Source organism: Equus asinus, chromosome X (genome assembly GCF_041296235.1).
Source record: "Equus asinus isolate D_3611 breed Donkey chromosome X, EquAss-T2T_v2, whole genome shotgun sequence".
Classification (NCBI taxonomy): domain Eukaryota; kingdom Metazoa; phylum Chordata; class Mammalia; order Perissodactyla; family Equidae; genus Equus; species Equus asinus.
In genome coordinates, this window is record NC_091820.1 from 128,220,728 (window position 1) to 128,240,076 (window position 19,349).

The window sequence follows — 19,349 nt, forward strand, 5'->3', positions numbered from 1 at the left end:
TTCGGATATTAACCCCTTATCAGATATATGGTTTGCAAATATCTTCTCCCAATTGTTAGGTTGTCTTTTTGTTTTGTTGATGGTTTCCTTTGCTGTGGAGAAGCTTTTTAGTTTGATGTAGTCCCATTTATTCATTTTTTCTTTTGTTTCTTTTGCCTGGTGACACATGGTATTCAAAAAAATGCTGCTAAGACTGATGTCAAAGAGCATACTGCCTATGTTTTCTTCTAGAAGTTTTATGGTTTCAGGTCTTACATTCAAGACTTTAATCCATTTTGGGTTAATTTTTGTGTATGATGCAAGATAATGGTCTACTTTCATTCTTTTGCAAGTGGTTGTCCAGTTTTCCCAACACCATTTATTTAAAGAGACTCTCCTTTCTCCATCGTGTGTTCTTGGCTCCCTAGTCGAAAATTAGCTGTCCATAGATGTGTGGGTTAATTTCTGGGCTCTTGATTCTGTTCCATTGCTCTGTGTCTGTTTTTGTGCCAGTACCATGCTGTTTTGATTACTATAGCTTAGTAGTATATTTTTAAATCAGGGAGTGTGATACCTCCAGCTATGTGCTTTTTTTTCTCAGGATTACTTTGGCTGTTTGGGGTGTTTTATTGTTCCATATAAATCTGAAGATTCTTTGTTCTGTTTCTGTGAAAATTTTCATTGGGGCTTTAATAGGGATTGCATTGAATCTGTAGATTGCTTTAGGAAGTATGCATATTTTAACTGTAATAATTCTTCCAATCCACGAGCAGGAAATATCTTTCCATTTCTTTGTGTCTTCTTCAGGTTCTTTTGACAGTGTTTTATAGTTTTCAGTGTACAGTTCTTTCATCTCTTTGGTTAAATTTATTCCTAGGTATTTTATTCGTTTTGTTGCAATTGTAAAAGGGATTGTATTCTTGATTTCTCTTTCTGCTAGTCTGTTGTTAGTGTATAGAAATGTGACTGATTTTTGTATGTTGATTTTGAATCCTGCAACTGTATTCATTCATTATTTCTAATAGTTTTCTTGTGGATTCTTTAGGATTTTGTAAATAGTGACAGTTTTACTTCTTACTTTCCAATTTGCATCCCTTTTATTTCTTTTTCTTGCCTGATTGCTCTTGCTAGGACTTCCAATACTATGTTAAGTAAGAGTGGTGAAAGTGGGCATCCTTGTCTGGTTCCTGTTCTTAAAGGGACAGGTTTCAGTTTTCACCATTGTGTATGATATTAGCTGTGGTTTTGTCATATATTGCCTTTATTATGTTGAGGTACTTTCCTTCTATACCCATTTTATTGAGAGTTTTTGTCATCAATGGATGTTGTATCTTGCCAAATGTGTTCTCTGCATCTATTGAGATGATCATGTGATTTTTATTATTTATTTTGTTGATGTGGTGTATCATGTTGATTGATTTGTGGATGTTGAACCATCCTGGCATCCCTGGAATAAACCCCTCTTGATCAGGGTGTGTGATCTTTTTAATGTGTCGTTGTATTCGATTTGCTAGTATTTTCTTGAGGATAGTTCATCTATGTTCATCCATGGTATTGACCTGTAATTTTTTTTGTGTGTGTTGTTCTTGTCTGGTTTTGGTATCAGGGTAATGTTGGCCTCGTAGAATGAGTTAGAAAGCTTCCTCTCCTCTTTAATTTTTTGGAATAGTCTGAGAAGGGTAGGTATTAAGTCCTCTTTGAATGTTTGGTAGAATTCATCAGGGAAGCTGTCTGGTCCTGAGCTTTTGTTTTTTGGGAGGTTTTTGATTACTGTTTTGATCTCCTTACTGATTACTCATCTTGATTGGTCTTGATTCAAATTCTCTATTTCTTCTTGATTCAGTTTTGGAAGGTTGTATTATCCTAAGAGTTTATCTATTTCTTCTAGGTTATCAAGTTTGTTGGTGTATAGCTTTTCATAGTATTCTCTTCTAATCTTTTGTATTTTCTGATGTCTGTTGTAATTTCTCTTCTTTCTTTTCTGATTTTATTTATTTGAACCTTCTCTCTTTTTTCTGGTGAGTCTAGCTAAAGGTTTGTCAATTTTGTTTATCTTTTCAAAGAACCAGCTCTTGGTTTCATTGATTTTTTTTCTTTTGTTTTTTAGTCTCTATTTCATTTATTTCCACTCTGATTTTTATTATTTTCTTCCTTCTACTGATTTGGAGCTTTGTTTGTTCTTCTTTTTTCTATTTCCTTTAGGTGCACTGTTAGATTTTTGTTTGAGATTTTTCTTGTTTGTTGACATAGGCCTGTATTGCGATAAACCCTCTTAGTACTGCTTTTGCTATATCCCATACATTTTGGCATGTTGTTTTTTCATTTTCATTTGTCTCCAGATATTTTTTGGCTTCTCCATTAACCTAGTAGTTCAGTAGCATTTTGCTTAATCACCCTATATTTGTTGCCTTCCCAGTTTTCTTCTTGTAGTTGATTTCTAGTTTCTTACCGATGTGGTCAGAAAAGATGCTTGGTATTTTTTCAGTCTTCTTACATCTATTGAGACTTGTTTTGTGGCCTAACATGTGATCTATCATGGAGAATGTTCCATGAGCATTTGAAAAGAATGTGTATGCTGTGGTTTTTAGATGGAATGTTCTAGATATATCTAATAAGTCCATCTGGTCTAATGAGTCACTTAAGGCCAACGTTTCGTTACTGATCTTCTGTTTGGATTATCTATCCATTGGTGTAAGTAGAGTTAAAGCCCTCTGCTATTATTGTGTTACTGTCTATTTCTCCTTTATGTCTGTTAATAATTGCTTTATATATTCAGGTGCTTCTATGTTGGGTGCATAGATATTTACAAGGGTTATATCTTCTTGTTGGATTGTTCCCTTTATCATTAAGTAGTGCCCTTCTTTGTCTCTTGTTACAGTTTTTGTTTTAAAGTCTATTTTGTCCATATAAGTATTGCTACGCCAGCTTTCTTTTCATTGCCATTGCGTGGAATATATTTTTCAATCCCTTCACTTTCTGTCTTTGAGTGTCTTTAGGTCTGAACTGTGTCTCTTGTATGCACACGTATATATGGGTCTTATTATTTTATCCATTTAGCCACCTGATGTCTTCTGATTGGAGCATTTAGTCCATTGACATATAGATAGCTATTGATAAGTATGTACTTTTTGCCATTTTGTTACCTTTTTCTGGGTGTTTTAGCAGTTCTTCTCTGTTCCTTTCTTCTCTTCCTCTCTTCCCTTGTGATTTGATGGCTTTCTTTTTTTTTCTTTTGCTGGGAAAGATTAACCCTGAACTATCATCTTTTGCCCATCTTCCTCTTTTTTTTCCCCTTCCTATAGCCCCAGTACATAGTTGTCTGTTATAGTTTTAAGCCCTTCTGGGTTTTCTACATGAGCCACCACCACCACATGGCTACTGACAGATGAGTGGTGTGGTTCTGTGCTCAGGAACCGAACCTGGGCTGCTGAAGTAGAGTGTGCAGAACTTTAACCACTAGACCATCAGGGCTGGCTCTTGATGGCTTATTTAAAATTATGTTTGGGTTCCTTTCTCTTAATTTTTTGTGTATTTATTTTACATTTCTGGCTTGTGATTACCCTGAGATTCCATATATAATAACCTATGTAAATAGCAATCTATATTAAGTTGATTGTCTCTTAAGTTTGACCTCTTACTAAAAGCCCTATACTTTTACACCCCCTCCTCCACATTTTATGTTTTTGATATCATATTTAACCTCTTGTGTGTGTGTGTGTGTGTGTGTATCCCTTATCATGGAAATAGATAATTTTAGTACTTTTGTCTTTTAATCTCATATTAGCTTTATAGATGGTTGATCTGCTACCTTTACTTTCTATTTGCCTTTACCAGTGATTGTTTTTTCTTGGATGGTTTTCTTATTCTTATTTGTGGTCTTTTCTTTTCCACTTAAATAAGTCCCTTTGACATTTCTTGTAAGATTGGTTTATTGGTGATAAACTCCTGTAGATTTTGCTTGTCTGGACAACACTATCTCTCCTTCCATTGAAAATGATAACCTCGCTGGGTAGAGTATTCTTGGCTGTAGGTTTTCTCCTTTCAGCACTTTGAATATATCATGCCACTCCCTTCTAGCCTGTAACGTTTCTGATGAGAAGTGAGCTGATAGCCTTATGGGGTTTCCTTTGTATGTAACTTGTTGTCTTACTCTTGCAGCTTTTAGGATTCTCTTTTTATCTTTAATTCTTGACATTTTATTTATAATGTGTCTTGGTGTGCTTCTTCGGGTTCATCTTGTTTGGTATTCTTTGTGCTTCCTGTACCTGGATGTCTGTTTCCTTCCTTAGGTTAGGAAAGTTTTCAGCTATTATTTATTCAGATAGGTTCTCTGTCTCTTTGTCTGTCTCTACTCCTTTTGGGACACCTATAATATAGATGTTCATGCACTTGATGTTCCACAGGTCCCTTAGACTGTCTTCATTCTTCTTAATTGTTTTTTCTTTTTTCTGTTCAGCTTGGGGGATTTCTTCTAGTCTTTCATCCAGCTCACTGATCTTTTCTTTTTTGTCATCTACTCGGCTGTTGATTCCCTCTGGTGAATTTTTCATTTCCATTATTGTATTCTTCAGTTCTGATTGGTTCTTTTTTATATTTTCATATTCTTTGTTGAATTTCTGACTGTGTTCATCTATTCTTCTCCCAAGATCAGTGAGCATTCTTATGACTATTAGTTTGTCTTCTTTATCAGGTAGATTGTTTATCTCTTTTTCATTTAGTTCTTTTTCTGAGGATCTGTCCTGTTCCCTTGTTTGGAACATATTCCTTTGTCTCCTCATTTTGCCTCTTTCTCTCTGCTTATATCTATGTATTAGGTTGATCAGCTATGTCTCCTCATCTTGGAGATGTTGCCTTATATAAGAAATGCCTTATGGGGCCCAGCAGTGTGCTTCTCTCTTGTCATCAGTTCCAAATATTCCCTGTGTGTGCTACATGTGCCCTTCTGTTGTGGTGGGGTTGCTCTTGCTGTGGGCACACAAGTGGGCTAGGCTGGCCCCCCAGGCCAACTGGTTGTAAGACTCAGCTGCGTGTGGCTGCTACATTCCCTTTAGTCACTTCATTGGGCAGAGCAAGCGCCAGCACAGCTGGCTGCAAGGTGTAATAGCAGGCACCTGTTGCTGTTTTGCTGTTAAGTGAGTCAGGCCCCCAGCATGCCTCGTTGCTAGGCTCAGGGGCTCATAATTGCTGTCGGCCTCTGGCCTATGAGGCTGCTGTCAGCTCTCTCAGGAGCACAGCTGAGTGGTGCAGGCCCTGGTGTGGCAGCACACAATCATTTCAATTGTTATAAGGTGGGGCAGATCCCCTGTATGGCTGTTTGAGATGGCCAGCAACACAAGTTGACTGCAGCTGACATGCCCCACTGCCCACGGGCCCACATACCCCACCAACACAGTCCTACCCCATGCGCACACCCCACCCCACCAAGGCAGACCCATTTGTCCCACTACAGAGGTCCCACACACTCCACCTATGTGGATCCGCAAGTTCCTGAGGGCTTGCTAGTGGGTGGGGCTAGTCCCAAGGGTGGGCTGCCTGCCCTGGCTGATCTGGATTAAATCTGTACTCTAGTAGGTGGGGCAAACTCCTGCACTAACAGGTCAGAGGAAGAATTCCAATGGTGTCTGCCAATGTCTGTGTCAGCACATCTGTACTGGGTCACAATAAATGCTGCTGCCAGTGTCTCAGTCCCAGGGGAGGTGGGCCCAGCCACCTCCTGCTTCTCTGAGATGTGCTCAGAATCTGTTTTACCAAAAGACTAAGCACCTTTATTTCTGGTGACTTTGTGTTGGTTTCTGGAATGGGTGAATCTGTGCATAGGCCTTTAAGAGCTGGCTTTTCTTTCTCTCATGTTCGATAGCTTTTCTGGGAGTATTACCTGTTGATTTTAATAACCAGCAAAGCCAGGTCTTATGGCACTCATCTCCATTGTGCTGAGTTCAAAGGCTGCTTGCTTATGGTGCCATAGATCTCCTGCTCAGATCCCCCACTCCTCCAAGAAAAGCTTCGTTCCATAAGATTGTTCCTGGCTATGAAGTGCTGCAGCTAGAATATGGTGTTTTCCTCAGCAGAAAAGTATTTCTGCCTCTTTCACCTCTGTCAGTGAGTGACAGGTGCCATGGCCCTTCCATCACATACAGCTTACCCTAGCCTGAATGGCTGATTTCTACCCATCTCAGCTTTCTTTCATTTATTCTTGGGGACCGCCAATGAGCCCATAATTAAGGGGCCACATTCATTGTGGTGAATCATTCATTCAGAAAATACTTATTGAGCCCATTTACTGGACCAGGAATTCTGCTAGGTGATGGAACCATGGAGATGCCTAAGGCATAGCTCCAACTTTAAGGTTCTTGAGTCTAACAAGGAGCTAAGACCAGTCTATGGATAACTCTAACACAAGATAAAACCAAAAATGTCTCAAGGAAGAACAAGGAGCTATTGGAGTTTAGAGAAGGGAGTGATTACTTCTAGTTGGGGGAATTCAGGAAAGGCTTCATGCACTGATTCATTCCTTAATTCATTCAACAAGCACATGAACAACAGACTATCCTAGGGTCAGGATACAGAGACAAATAAAACGCTATCTGCCTTCAAGGAGTTTACCTTCTAGGGGAAGACAGATACCCAGACTAATGACAGCAACAACCTGGGGAAAGGTTAAATGTTATAGACAATTATGGTAAGAACAAGTGCTGTGGGAGCCTAGGAGTTAATATCTTTGGGGACGCCACGGAAAGAGTCATGGTTGAAGCAGAGGTTGAGGTGGGTTTTCTTTAGTGAGTTTATAGTCTAGTGTCTTAAGAGAAATTCAGAGGAAAGACTGTAAGGGAGGATTCAGGGGTGAATGTTTACCATCAGCTGGGGCCTCAGGCAAGTATTTACCAAAGAGATCGAATTAGAGCTGGACCTTAAAGGATGAGTAGAAGTTCAACAGGGAAAGGGATGAGGAAGGGGATAATACAGAAGGAACAGCACTAATAGAGGCATGGCTTGTTACTGCTAAGTCCTTTGAAGTGGCTAGAATGGACCAGGCTGGGTGGTAGCACAGTGTTAGGAAAAGAAAGATACTGCTAGATCATGGAAGGTAGTGAACATCAAGCTGGGTCATTGGACTTCATTGAGTAGGCAATGTGTCTTTTGTTCTTCTGGCTGTGCTTTGATATTGAGGCAATATTAATTAAAAGCTAGGGCTCTGGAATCAGACTGCTTGGGTTCAAATATTGCCCCACCATTCATTAGCTGTGTGAACTTGAGCAAGTCTCTTAGCCTCTCTTGGTCTTGGTTTTAACATATGTAAAATGGGGATGGCAATAATACTGTACTCCACAAGTAAAGTCCAGGAGGATTGGTTTAGTTTGTGTATATGAAGCTTCTAGAAGAGTGCCTGGCAAGAGAGAACACTATATGCGTCAGTTGTTGTCATTAGTAGCAGTGGTACTGCTACTATAAGTAGTAGTAACAATAATAGTTGTGACATAAATAGTAGCAACTTTAGGGAATTATTTTGCTGCGAACTTGTAGGGACATACTTAGGATGATCTGACCTGCTTGAGAAAACTAGTAGTGAACCTCAGGGCATATTTAAAAATGATTGGTGATGGATGGTAAATTAGTCTTTGGGTGGTGAACATGATATAGTCTACACAGAAATCGAAATACAATGAGGTACACCTGAAATTTATATAATGTTATGAGCCAATGTTACCTCAATAAAATCTAGGTGGAAAGAAAATGATCAATATTATCCTCTTTGCATAATTGTTGAGGTAGAACTAAGTTGAGCCATGTACTAGCTGCATAAACAGCAAGGCCTCAGCTGCTAGAAATGGCCCAACCAGAATGTTGGCTGGCAAGACAATGGGGGCAACCAATAAAACAGGTCCAGGGTCATGTCCAAGCTAGAGAGTTTCAGAGAGCTCCTCCATCTGTGATACTAATCACATCATCAACAAAGCTTGCAAACAGTAGGGATCACCTGTGGCTAAACTTAAGGCTGTGCTGAAAGTCTAGCAAGAAAAGAATTTAATTCGCATGTCCCAGGTGCTTTGGTTTTCACACCCATGCCTCAAGCTGAAATTTTAATATGAAAGTGTAACTATTTGAAAGTAATACCAAAGTGTTGCCACTGGGGGCATGTTCACAAGAAACAGGCACAGCCTGAGAACCATGATCTGCAAAGCTGTGGGAACTGTTCTTCCTCAAGTCGACACTTGGGGCATTTTTGGACACACTCAACAAGTACAGCTGCGTTCAGCAGGTGGCCCATGATTTAGCGTATTCCCACTGTGTGCCCAACTGTAGATTCAGCAGATGGATGTCATTGTAAATGTGACTCTTTCTGATGGGTTGCTCTAACCTTTAGTTCATTTAATCTGGTTCTTGGTCATCACTAAGGACTCAGGCTGCTGTTACAAGACAGAGGCACCTTAGTAAGTACTAGAAGAGCCCACAAATCTCTCTTCTCAAATGAGCTTTAGCACAGAGGGCTCAATGTTCCCTTTGCAGTTTCACACCAAGCCCCTGGAAGTTCCTGAGACACAGGGCAATTAAAATGGATCTCTTTTTCAGACCTCTGTGTCTTGTACTCTCAAAGCTCTATGCAAGCATAATTTTGTAGGTCTAAAAGTAAGTGAATTGTATTGCACTGGAAAAATTATTACATGTCTCAATCAAAAAGGATTTAAAGGTGGCCAGTTGCAGGTACTCTGCCAGTAATCACGCAGTCCTCCAAGGATTAAGCCTTAAGTGTCTTCTGCCCGATTTATGCACCTTCCATCAGAAAATGGATCTTAACTCATACCCTGTTTTGGAGAAACATTAATTAAACATTTACCTAGAAAAAAATTGTGTTTGTCTCCTTAGAACTTTTTTTCTTGAGAAGGGATGTTTTGGATGGCTCATATTTGTTTAAAAAGACTATCCATGGAAGTTTCCTAAAATAAAAGTTATTGTGGCAAATACTTTCACAATCATTCATAGAGTAGAGCTGGAAATGTAGACACGAGGGAACCTCAGTTCAGAGGGGTGAGGTTCAGTGGACAGAACATGGCGCTTGGGTTTAGGACCTTGAATAAGCCAATGTTCAGACTCAGTTTCTTAATCTGAAAAATAGGGCAAAGGAAATCTGCTTATAGCACAGTGTTGTCCTGAGGGAAGACTAATTAAAATACTAAATGGGGAGAAGCTTTGTAAATGGCAAAGTGCTATTCAAATGTGAGGAATTACTAGTATTATCATCACCGTCCAAGGTCCTACAGCTTACAGCTAGCTACTCAGTTTGTCTAAATACATAAATAAGAAATAATGCACTTATATATTTCCCCACTAGATGGCAGGCGAGCCACTTGATAAAATGCTGACCGGCTTAGCGATCTAAAAACCACAGTAAAACTTTGGTTTGTGAGGCGGTGCAGCAATGGACAAAAGGTGAATTAGAAAGCTCGAAAGCAGAGACAGCCCGTATTGTTAAAACAAATCTCATTCAAATGCCATTGGTTTGCAATTTACCAAAATTCTGTGTCTATGAAAACATAGTCTTTTGACTATGAGAAAAAGGACAGCTAAGCAGCAAATACTTTCCGCAAATAATGAAAATATTTGGCCCACTCAGAGTTATAGTTAACAGACTTAATGATTATTTATAACCCCACTTTATAGGTAATAGTTTCATTTATATCAGGGGTCAACAAACTGCTTCTGTAAAGAGCCAGAGAGTAAATATTTCCGGCTTTGCAGGTTTATCCATCTCTTATGCAATGCCTCATCTTTGCCGTTGTAGGCTGAAAAGAATAAGAAAGGCCGAGAGAATACGAAAATGAGTGGGCATGGCTGGGTTACAATAAAATTTTATTTATGGATACTGAAATTTGAAATTTATATAACTCTCACTTGCCACAAAATATTATTCTTCTTTTGATTAAATGTAAAAACCATTCTTAGCTCAGAAACCATACAAACAATGGCCACAGACCTGATTTACCCCCAGGGAGGAGCTTGCAGATCCTTGGATTAATACCCTTAATAGTCAGATTGACAATCTCCTCAATTAATATAAATACATTTTTAATGCTTTCATAATAAATATTTCAATGTGGCTATCATTTTTTGAGTGTGTGAATTACTAAGAATCCTTGTGACATTTTTTGCCTACTTCTCAATATTGACTATGTCTTGTTTGTTAGACTATAAACAAAAGAGTTCAAGCAGTGGTTGCATTGTTGTTAGAGTTGCCAGAAAAAACAGGACACTCGGTTAAAACTGAATTTCAGTTAAATGAATATGTTAAAAGTATAAGTGTGTCCCATATATTGCATAGAACATACTTCTACTAAAAAATTATTTGTTGTTTATCTGAGATTCAATTTTAACCCTGTGACCTGTGTTTTTATTTGCTAAATTTGGCATTGGTTCTTGTACTTAGGAACTTTGCCCATTACTCATTTACCAAGGCCGTAAAAATAACCAAAGATCTGAAGACAGGACTCCTGAAGCCAGCTATGTCTTTAGAGACTTGGCGGAAATATGTCTCCACTCCGCTGGTTGCTTTCAGTGCACTTTAACACATTCAAATAACTGTGTGGCATAAACAGCCACGTTTCGCATCCACTTTTCGGGATTTTGTTTAGCATTCTGAGCACTTGGACAAGCCGTTTTAATTGCTTTGTAACGAACCCAAAGTAACCTGTGGACAGGCATTTGCAAAGAAGTTCGGCGAAATTTGAGGTCTTACAAAGGGGTTGGGTGAGAACAATAAATCCAGTCCCCTAAGGCTGGTGTTCTCAGGGGCTGGGCTTACCTCAGGCCAGTTCCCACCAGAAAGCCCACCCTTCTCCGAGCACTTTTTCATGCCTTGTAATGGAGACTTCAAGTGTGCACAGGCAGCGATTGGTGGAGTGTGCTTTGGCGGGATTTCTTTGTGTGTGTACTTGTTAGGATGCACTACTGGTACTAAATGTTAATGCATATTTAATTTTCTTGGTGATTTTTCACGAAAGACATCGAATGCTAAATCCCACCCAAATCTAAGGTTCCTTCCAGCTTTAAGATTTTCCGCCTGCCCAAGCCATCAGGCCGATCAGCGACTGTTACCGCTATGGAATAACAAACAGACGCTTGCGAAGTCTCTTAACTCTTTGGCCCTGAGATAGTTAATGGAGAGTGCCTCTCGGCTGCCGCTGCTGGGATGGAGTGGGGCGGGGGCGCAGTGGGGAGGTTGTTGAGCGGTGTAACTGACTAAGTGTCCTGACACACAGTGACCAGGTGGGAAGTGACAGCACACAGTCCTCCCATCCCTGCGGGGGACGGTCCAGCCCGCCCTGCGCGGAGGGAGTGGACCTCCGCTAGCAACGGGTGTGGCGGGCGGACGCTGGAGGGGCCCTTGTGGGGGCAGGTCTTTTCCAAGAGCAGCCGGTTGATAAAGGCTGCCCTGAGAGGCACCCCTTCAGACTGGGCGCGCTGCAAAGACGAGATGCATTGTCCCCAGAGAGGAGCAGATCCTGCCTTGGCAGTCAGAAGAGATTGCGGGTCGGGAGCAGTCAGAACCAGGTAAGCAGATGTCCTTTCCGTATTCCGCTTTAACCGAGCTGACTCCCCTCCGGGGCTGCGCAAATTACCGGAGCGGAACATCGTCGCCTCCCAGCCAGCCAGCCAGCCAGCCCCGAGCACCTCTTCGGCCTCTTCCTCCCAATCCTGCAGCCGCCCATGCTTCGGCTCCTAGGCGCCATCTCCGGGCTGCCTTTTACCCCTTTTCTAGATGCAAAATCATATCCATCACTTACTGCCCTCATTCAAATCCCCAGAGACGGGATAAGGGCAAATCGAGGGAGGCAGTAGCCACGGGCGCACAATTGAAGGGGGCACCAAGACATTCAGTAATTAAAATAAAAATTGTAATGTAATATCTTTAAAATTCAAAGTTAATGCAAAAAGTTCCGTGATAGACAAAATATGAATATTTTAAATAAAGACGTGATCCGACCCTGATTTTGCGCGACTTGGCCACGCTCACCTCACCCTAATCCCAGGCTTTGCAAATCATCTCTGTAGTGATTCCTTCCTCTCTCCATGGTCCCAAGTCCTGGACCTCTGTAGTATCTGTTATTTGCTCTTCATTGTGTATATGCCTCCCTGCCTGTGCCGAAGGGAGGAGGGACTGCTGCTTCCCCATCTTGTGCCTCAAGGAGCGCAGCACGGTGCTTGATAACCTAGGCCGTGCAGACTGTATGGAGTTTGGAGGAGACCGAAGGTGAGAGCTTATGCAAGCGCTCCAGGTTGCAAAGCTCAGCATTGGAACCACAAAAACCCCGCAGAAGTAAGGCACCGGAGGAAGCTGTGGCCCCTTAATTAGGGTTTAGGAACCCATTCAGAATTGGATTGAATATAAAAGTTTTAAAGGAACCACAAGTAGCAGGGAAGGGCTTTTGAAATGATTTTGCAGGAAAAAAGATGTCTCTGTGCTTAGGGACACCTTGTTCCTCTCTAGCCTGCTCTGAGCGTTTCTTGGTATTGCAGTTCAGTCCGAATTTGCAATGATACAAGCACCTTGTAATGAGGCTCACACCCCATAATTTACAGCGCATTTCCCTCTATCATACCTCATTTAACTCTGCCAGCAGGTGACCAGACACTATGCTGGGCACTGGCTAATGGCTTTCAATTGTCATTATCCCCTGAAACTATTTTATGCTGATCGTGTATTGTTTGCGGCCCTTATGGTTAAGGGAGGGGACCAATGTCACATCTAGCCCAGGCTTAAGAGATAGCACGGTTATATTTCAGGTTGGGACATGGCAAGCCACTAGGTCTGTGATTGCAGGATTTCTTAAAGTGCTTCTTTTTCTCTTACACAGGCCAGTGAAAATGAGGTAAAGAGGAAGAGCAAATGGAGGAGGAGATCAGGAAACTATTGTTCAAATTTATGTGCCTTTTCTTAAAGGAAAAAAATCTTTAGAAGCTTTGGGTGTGGCCAGCCCCCCTAAAAGATGAGGAGAAAAAGGGAATTTGTCCGAGCACTTGACCAATTCCTGACCTGCTAAGACGAGTTTGCTTACCTTGAGGAGCTAGTGAATCAACATTCTGCTTAACATGAAAAGGGAAGAAATTGAGGAAGCGTGGACATTGCGGGCCTTGTCAGGCCGGACTCACCACGGACCGCCTTGGCTTTTGCGTTCCTTCTCGGCCCGGGTTTAGCTGTTCCACGCTGTAGCCAGCGGAGGGCACTGTTGCTACATAGAATCCATTTTGACTTCTTGGGGGGGAGAATTTTCAGAGCTTTAAAAAATACTCGGATCCAGTAAGAAATATGCAAGATTTTCCATGAAATTTTAATATGAAAAATAGATTATTATTAAGAACTTATGGATGTCTAGTTAATTAATGACCCATCGAACCATAGAAGGAAAGTGAAGATGTTTCATAACTGTTTTTGTTGTCAAAGATTAAAATAGCAAGAACAAATAGCAATGTGATAATAAACATCAGCATGATATCCCTAAATTATTTAGGACACAAGTAGTTAGGACTTTTCTCCTAGGAATGTATGTGCCGAGACCTAGTAACAAGGAAGAATAGGTCTGATTTATCCTAAACGTCTGCTTTTTTATTCATTGCAAACATAAACCCTTTCATTAATATTAAGACGGTTAAACGTAACTCCCTCTCACCAAAGAAATCTGGCATCTGAGGACCTCCATGATTTACCTCAAAAGACTTTTCCAATCTTGTTTTTTACTCTCCTCTTCAGCCACGCTGTGTTTCAGCCTCATCTAATCGAATCTCCCCATTACCCAGGATTGTCCTGCCTTGGCCTTTGCCACCTCTCACCCCCTACTTGCTCTCCGCCTTCTCACACACTGCAAATCCTACCCGTTCTTCATGGTCCGATTCAAATGCTGACCCTTTTGTGAGTCTTGCATGCCCTTCTTACTCTCTTTACCATAAGCATTTGTGCAATAAAATGAGGACCTATTTTGTTCCAGATACCGTCAAGGCTATCATAAATGCTTAAAACACAGGGAAACAGATGGCACTGCAGTGAAATATCATAAATGCTGTAATCAGAGTAAGAATGGGAGGGAGACTCTGAGAGCTCGGATCAGTGCTTCAGAGCCAGCTCGTGCTTCGAAGCCAGCCAGAGGGAGCAAGAAAAGCTTCCTGGAAGAGGTGGTACTTGAACTAGTGTTGAAGGTTAAGGAATCTGGATGTTTGAAATAGCTCCTTACCTGGCCGACATGTAGATTACAGAGGAGGAAAAGAAGAGGTATTTAAGGATAAGACTGGGGAAATAGGCAGGTGCCTTCATACAGAAGGAAGTTGGACTTTATTCAGTAAGCCATGGGGTCTCACGGGAGTGATTGAGATCAGAGGAAGTAAGGGATTAGACCCCAATATTAGAAAGGTTGCTCTGGAGGCAGAGTGGTAGGCAGATGACTCAGCACATTCTTCAGATGAGGAATGAGAAGGGCCTGAAGCAGTCAGAGTAGATAAAGTAGGGATGGACAGAGGGGCAGATTAGGCCCCCATAACACGTTTGCGACTCTTATGGAATATGTGGCTTTCTATCTTATATTGTGTGATATTTATCTTCCTTGAAGACTAAGTTTCTTGAGATCAAGGTTTTTTCTTAGTTTGTTTCTTTATTCCTCATATCACATGGCCTTGTACATGGTAAGCTCTTTGTCAGCATGCGTTGATTGAGGAGAATGAATAAATGTCTGAAATCTTTGATCATGAAGATTTACTTTTGAGATGCTCTATTATTGCTCTTTGCTCTCAAAGGTCAGCTGAATGACATCTTTGTTTATCTTATTAGTAAATGTGTTGTGGGTAGTTTATAAATTTTGAAAAAATAAGATTTCTCACGGAAACCTCACCATTGCTTACCATTTACGGTTATTGTACTTTAAAACGTTAAATGATTCTGATGGTCTGTACTCTTTGAGCTCACCACATGAGTGTGTGTGTTTTAAGATTTTTGGAGGAGGAAAATGATAGCTCTGCACAGCTTGCATAACAGCAAACCTCTTAAGACCAAATGTCCTCTCATAACAGAAGCTGCAATGAGCTCAATCTTGTTTGTCTGTACAAATCCTCACAGGGTGTTGCATTTTTAAAAATTTCTTGTTCTTCTCCATCGAAATGCTGACAGAACAAACATCCTGAGATCCTCCTGCCTTTTGGGCACCTGAGCAGTGTGAACTCCACCAGGACTACCAAGCTCAATCAGCTAGGCTTTATTTCTCCTTACAGAGGATGCCAGGCATTCTTGGACCCACAAGCACTAGAAGAACGATGTTACACTCTCAAGCCTGTAGATAAATATACTTTGGAAAAATACCTTGAGGAGAGATTCACTTGATTATACTAGTATTTCTTAGTGCTCTAACAGCTTCAGGTCTTTATATAGTTTGCAGAACTGAAAGGTCACACAGGAAGTTTCTTTCAGAGGCTTTATTCTTCATATTAACTTGGCTCAAGCATCTTACACAAGGGACATATCCTTAGCAAGATCAGAGAACACAGGGTGAAACTGACCCAAAATGAATTTTATGGGTAGAAGTATATTCTATCATTTGAATGTTGGTTGAATGAAGTTTCACCCAGTGATTTACTTAAACATATAGTAGTCATTCTCCCTACCCAGGGTTATCCTTTTTTATGCTCTTGCTTGTTCCTTATTTCCTTTCATAAATCTCCATCTCTTGTGTGGTATAGAAAACAGTTGCTATTAGTATTATGAAGTTGAACTGTCCCTAGGTTCAAATAATCTAGTTTTAGGTAAAATTGCTATAAATCTTCTGTTCAGATTTGGTAGAGAAAAAGGAACACTTGGAAATTGAGTCTCTTACCTTTAAATTGATATCAGGGTTCAGGCTTCTTAATGCCTTAGTATTTAATGTATTGACTTAAGAGTGTGGAAAATATTTCATTTAAAGTGATTTCCCTCCAATGATCAGTTGTTCTTTAGTTGTAACTCTTCATCTTGTATGTAAGCCAAAAAGCTACTGACACATATGTGATAGTGCCTAAAATGTAGCTGTGAAACATGAGATTACTTCATACACACATGTGCACACATACACACATTTTATTATGAGAATGTTCAAACCTACAGAGAAGTAGAAAGAATAGTGCAATAAAGGCCCACCTACCAGCCACCTGGATTTAACAACTGTTAACCTTTTTCCCTCAGATAAATTACTGATTATGTAACATGTATTTTCTTCGGTTCTCCCCTCAAAAAGTGAATATTTGCCTATATTACCATAGTTCCATTATTATACCTAATAGAATCAATAGTAATCACCTAATCTCATCTAAAAGCCAACTCATATTCAAATTTCTCCTGTTGTGCCAAAACTGAGTCACTATTTATTAATTATTAGTGAAGCCATTATGAGAAGATCAGAGATCTAAGAACTTGGTACTGTCACTCAGTTGATATAAGTCAGGAGTATAGATTGGCAGCAGAACAGAACTTAGGCCAGCAAATGTATAGTAATTATTTATTCATTTGGACACTCCTTTCCCCAAGCTATATTGACCTCCGGAGAAATTGAGTGATCAACTGGACTCAACCTGAGCCCTCAACTTGGTCATCAGGTGGCTCTAACTCTACCAGAACCCCTGTGACTCTAGCACAGATGGGAAATACATTGTGAGAGGTCTGCAGACACTCTTGTAGATGGATAGTCAATTATTCCAACACCATTTACTGAGTAGTTTATCTTTTCCTCAATACCTTGAAAGAATGCTACAGAACTATAAAAATTCTGAAAGAAAATATGTCAATGTATTTTTATCATCTTAGGGAGGGGAAGGCATTTCAAAGAAAGGCATGAAACATTTGACTACATAAATATTTTAAACATCTTTATGGCAAAAGACAAAGTAAATAAAATTAAGAAGTGAATGATAGGCTTGGAGAAAATGTTTTCAAAATAGAATAAAAAATAAGAGTTCCCTAATATGCTAATAATGCCTACAAATCATTAAGGAAAAAATTTAAAAGGGTGCAGAGGATATGAACAGACAGTTTAAAGATGAAAAGATGAAGAAATAAAAACAGCTTACCATGTGGAAAGATGATTAAAGAATTGAAAATTAAAACTAAAATGAGATACCTTGTTATTCACCTTCTGCTTGGCACAAATTACGAAGGTTGATAATATTTTGTGTTGGAGAACATATGGGGGGAAGAACTCTCATCCACTGTCAGTGAGCATGCAAATTGGTACAGCCTTTGTAAGTCAATCTGGCGTATATTACAATTATTCCAAATTTCTGCTCTCCTCACTACTTAATGCAGACTGCCTCCATTCCTGACTTCATTACCGATTTTTTTTGTCTGCTTTCTCCTAGATGGTGATAATTATGCTTCTCGCCTCATCCTGGTAGCCTGACCTTGACTCCTGACTTCCATGATCCCTTCACAACTGCAAGTCATTCTCATACAAAATTTGAGTTTACCTAGTCTGCACCTTTGAGAGTTTTGGAACAATATGCAAGTTCAAGTCACCATCGTGTTGTCTTGCTGACTATCTCATGTGACGAGACCGACATTTGGGTTGCTTGCTTCTACTCTTATTCTTCTGCCTGTTGTTCCCTCTGCAGCCATCGATCACACACACATATAATCATACAAACAGTGTTTTGCCCTTTTTATTTGTCGTGTGAATGTTGTCATTTGCTTCTTATATATTACAAATTAGTGTTGTGTACCGCTCGCTCAGTGATATAAAAATGTCAATAATTGCAAATTTGTGTAAGTTTGGGTAAGAATGGCATCCAAGCAAAAAAGCAAGAAGGTGGAATGATAGAATTGCAAGAAGAGTGAAGAGGACAAGAAAGGTGTTGTCTATAGCAAACAAAATGAGAGTTCTTGAAATGCTTGATAATGGTGAAACCAAGACCTCTGTAGGGTGTTTTTTTGGTTTTAATGAATCTACAATTGATACAGTAGAGAAAAATGAGAGAGCTATTAGGGCCAGTGCATCAAGGGGCACACCAGAATCATTGAGAAAATCATACATAACTTGAAATGCCAAATAGAGAAATTGGAAAAACATTTGCATGTGTGGCTTCTAAAACAGAGAAGGCTGAATAGCCTCTCTCTGTATGTATAATCCACCAGCGAGCATCACAAAAATGCAAGTTTAAATTTCAATCTGGATGAAAAGTTATAATGTTCATTGCAAGTAATAGGTGGTTGGATAGGTTTAAAAAGTGCTGTGGTCTGTATGAAAAGGAGTGGCTGGCAGAGGAAGCAGATTGTGAAGCTGCTGCAGAGTATCCTGAATACCTGAAGAAACTGATGGAGGGAAATGGCCACCTGCCTGAAGAGGTCTTTAAGGCTGATGAAACAGTCCTGTTCTGGAAGCACATGCCTACTTGCACATCTCTTGCAAAGGATGAGAAAAAGACCAGAGGCTTCAAGCCTGGAAAAGACAAGCTCAAAATTCTACTTTGTTCCAATGTTTCTGGTGACTTTCTGATTAAATCCATGTTGCTTCACAGATTCCAAAATTCTTGCCCTCTTAAAAGAGAATGCCAGAAACACTTTTCTGTTTATATGAAGGGAAACCATAAAATATGGATCACTGAGAAACACTTTTTGGACTGGTTTTTAAAGTGTTTTATTTCTGAGGTTAAACAATATTTAAACCAAAAAAATCTTCAATTCAAAGTGTTGCAGATTCTGAATACTACTCTCACTGACAAAAGTGTGATAGTAAACGCCAATCCTTGTGTTAAGGTCATCTCCATTCCCCCCAGTACAAATCCTCTCCTTCAACCCATGCATCTGAGAGTTCAAAAATGTTCATGATGTACTATACTCGGAGTATTTTTGACTACCTTGCAGATTTTATGAAGGAGACACCAGAAATTATGGTGAAAGTAGCTTGGCAAAATTTCTCCATTTGTAACACTTTAACGATAGTAGAAGAATCACTGAGAGAAATAAAACAATCAACCCTTAATGGAGGCTGGCAGAAACTTTGGAATGAGGTTGTAACTAATTCTAGAAGTTTCCTTCCAGTAGTAGAAGAAATTGAAAATGTTGTAGCATCCGCAAAATGTTTGAGTGGTGAAGGATTTGAAGACATTGAATTAAATGACATTGCTGAACTGTTAGATTCTCACCCTCAGCAGATAGTTGAGAAATACTTCAGAGATGTCATCACAGCAAAAGTTGATAAAAGAGGTCAGCAGAGGTTAACATCCAGAACTCGAAGAATGTTGAAGCACTCACTCTGCAAATCAAATTGCCGTGATGATTCAGAGGAAAGAGATCCTTTGGTGGAATATTTATTGACCTTCAGGCAAGGCTTAAATGATTACCTCCAACTCTATAAAGCAGTAAGAAGAATCCT

General features: G+C 40.0%; 1 protein-coding gene across 6 annotated transcripts in view; it reads left to right on the forward strand.

Annotated features, from left to right (window-relative positions):
- LOC106828050 (uncharacterized) overlaps positions 1-19,349 on the forward strand; it is a 63,745-nt gene that overhangs the window by 28,431 nt on the left and 15,965 nt on the right. For 5 of the 6 annotated variants that reach the window (XM_070502617.1, XM_070502613.1, XM_044764053.2 and 2 more), the window contains one exon: positions 17,338-19,298. The gene's annotated coding sequence lies outside the window, so the exon portion shown is untranslated. Of the gene's footprint in view, positions 1-11,220; positions 11,524-17,337; positions 19,299-19,349 lie in introns of those variants that run through there. The other variant, XM_070502616.1, reaches the window with a different exon arrangement.